Source organism: Penaeus monodon, chromosome 28, assembly GCF_015228065.2.
Source record: "Penaeus monodon isolate SGIC_2016 chromosome 28, NSTDA_Pmon_1, whole genome shotgun sequence".
NCBI classification, from domain to species: Eukaryota; Metazoa; Arthropoda; class Malacostraca; order Decapoda; family Penaeidae; genus Penaeus; species Penaeus monodon.
In genome coordinates, this window is record NC_051413.1 from 28,885,779 (window position 1) to 28,888,917 (window position 3,139).

The following is a 3,139-nucleotide window of genomic DNA, read 5'->3' on the forward strand; positions in this document are numbered from 1 at the left end:
GCTTCTTGGGTAAACGACCAGGATATGTGAGGTGATAAATCATGTATCCAATGTCTTTTAGGATTAGCAGTCAGGCACTATTATTGTGTCGGGCGTAGCAACACTTGCCGATAATTTATTTAGATATTTAGCCATAATCATCATGCAAAAAAGTCACTTTAACGATATGAACCCTTAATCTGCGACCTGCATAAATAATTTTTTTTTCATCATGCACATCCAAAATTAATGTATAAAATCGTGCATTTAGGTCGACAGTATATGGCCCTGTTTGCCTCGAGGCACCCAGGCCACCAACGGTATCTATGTACCACAAAATATTCCAAAGTGACCTTTATATTAAGTCGGAAGGCCGTTTATAAATACATAATATTTTGTCACCCTTTACCGAGTGATGATTTCAAAAACTTCAACAATGAACTTACATTAAAATCACAAAGTGGAACGTAAGAGATGTATCCACACCTACATAGACTCCAGATGTGGTACAAGTAGTCTCTGGTGTGGTACAGAAGGCTGCCGTCCTCACACAGTCTGTGATTCTTGGTCTCCAGCGCGTGACCGTCCAAGAGGTGACTCAGCGAACAAAGGTGTCCCCTTTTCTCTCTCTGGAGTGTCTAGGGGTGACTGGGAGCTGCCTTCGGGGCGGATCTCGCGTTCACGCCGACACCGGCCGCCTTCCGTCGCTAGCGCAGGGCGCACGCGTGCTCCATGCACTCTCACAACCCTGTCTTGTCTTCGGCTGAGACCTCCGATGCGTTCTCCTTAAGGTCCCACGGCTGCCATGAGTTCAAAGTTACAGCAACTCAGATCCTCAAGTCTTTCTAAGATACGATCATGCAAGACGCCAACAGTGCGCATGGCAGACGAGCTACCTGCCCAGCTTGCACGCAGCATAAGTATCATGCCGACGCTGTGCATGGCAGCGATGAGTGATTATGAGTGTGTGGAGTCCGGCGAACATACTACAACTGACGTGGCCAACATGTACATTAGATTACACTGTATGTCTCTCAAAGTACATCCTTGTACATCCAGTCTGACGAAGGCGCTTAGAATTCGCAGGTCCTCTTGTTACAGTTCTCATGCCAGAACCTCGTGTCAAAAATAGGCAGAATGAATTGAAATCCAGACTGCTCCCAAAAGTGCCCATCTCTTTTGGCGCCCCACGAATTGAAAGCCCTTTTGCAAAGCCTAGAGTGTCAAGGCTGTACGTAAAACAGTTGGACAATCTGCACATTAAATAGATTATGAGAAACGGTACACACATCGACCAATATTCCAGGAGACCAGCTCTTTGGATACACCCTAAATGAGTGCTTTAAAATATTTACCAGAGGGAACAATTACAGATTGATACGAAAATTAGAACAGTTGTTTGGTTAAGGTCTTGTATATTTTCATCCTTTTTTCCAAAACCAAATCACATGTTTAAGAGTGGAGGAAGTTCGTTGGCTGTTAGCGAAGTATACCTACTTTACACAACATTTATGAACAGCAAAATAGCTCCTTAAAAAAAAGTCAATAGCTGCCCTGTGCGAATGGTAGGTTACATAAAGGCAGGTTGTGGTGGCAAAGAAAGGAGAGAGAGACATACCTAGAATGGCAACACTTGGCTCAGTTCTTGGAGAGGCCGTTTGGCTTGCAACGGCAAACAGTCTGACAGCTTGCAGGCAATGTGACGTCACAACTATTGTCTTAATTGCAATCCTGCGAAGTGTTTCCTGATCCTCAATAATCCCGGAAGTAAAACAAAATCACATCCTAATGGTGTCCCCCGAATAATCAATGTTCTTATTTATTGGACTCGAAAAACGTCTTTTTATAGATTTCGAAACTGTCATGAATCGGATTCATGAATATTGATTCTTTGACTGCGCTTTCAATATGCAAAATTATGCCAGCTTTTTGCATGTGTAAGGCAATTGAAGGTCAAATGTTTGTTATTTTTTGTCTGAGTATTTTTTTTTCTTTGCCATCATATTAGAAAAGACACGTGGCTGAAGAAGTGTCCATTTTATGCAAAATGAGTGAATTGCATCCCAAAATATAGTAAGTTTTATTCAGCTCATGTATTCATCAATCAAACAAGTCTATCTTTTCCATACAGTTTTAAGAAAAGTGCCTTATGTAGAAGATAAATATCATGATATGATGTCACGTTCGCAGAAAAGTATGGAACAGAACTTCTACACTTTTACAGTCATGGGATAGTACGAAATAAATCATGAGTTGGTAGAGTGTCACCACCTTTATGTATACCGCGGCATCTTTACAAAGAAAGATGTCAACGTTAGTTTGCTTTATATCTTTACATTCTAACAAAGAAGATTATTTCCTCGTAAAATACACATTTCCAATTGCCACTTAAACAAACAAACTTCTGGGTTTCATGCATATCAGTTTTCAATAGATGAATATTCTTACTTTTATTTGTGACATTGCCACAAAAGCAAGCTCAAAAGTATAAGATTCATAAATAATTGATTGATTGATATATATTACAAAATATGTCATTGAAGCGACACATCTAATCGTACATGTCAGATTAAGACTTATACAGGAATGATTATAAGAACTGCTATATTGTACAAAATATATGTATATGGCATTGTATAACAGGTACGTCGAACTAGTGAATTTTGTTAAACAAATCTTTAAATAGCAATAAAATATGACCATATTTTTTCCCAATATAATTTGATCAGTATGGCAAAATAAGCCTTCATTTTCTTCCCTGTTTCCATCGGAATGAACACCACAAAAAAAAAAATCAACCTGCATGATTTTAGAATATCGTCCACCAGTGCGTTAGCACTGATATAGGAGGTGGATAAAAGGGGAGGGGGAATGATAATAATCATTACGATTTTGTTTCTTTCTTTCTTAATTTATCAAATATCTCTCATTGGCTTTCCTTCCGCCCACCTCCCCTATTTGCAAAAAATGTCAGGGATCAGGACTGAAGCCAAGGCTGTGCCCTACACTACTACTGTACGGGAAGGTGGTGGTAGATTGAACAATGCTAGTTCACTTCTCATCCCATTCGCGCCTTATAACGAGAAGCTCTATCATTGTTCAAGTAATGTTCATCACTTCACATATTATGCTTTATTTTTTTGTTTTGTTTTTTACTAAC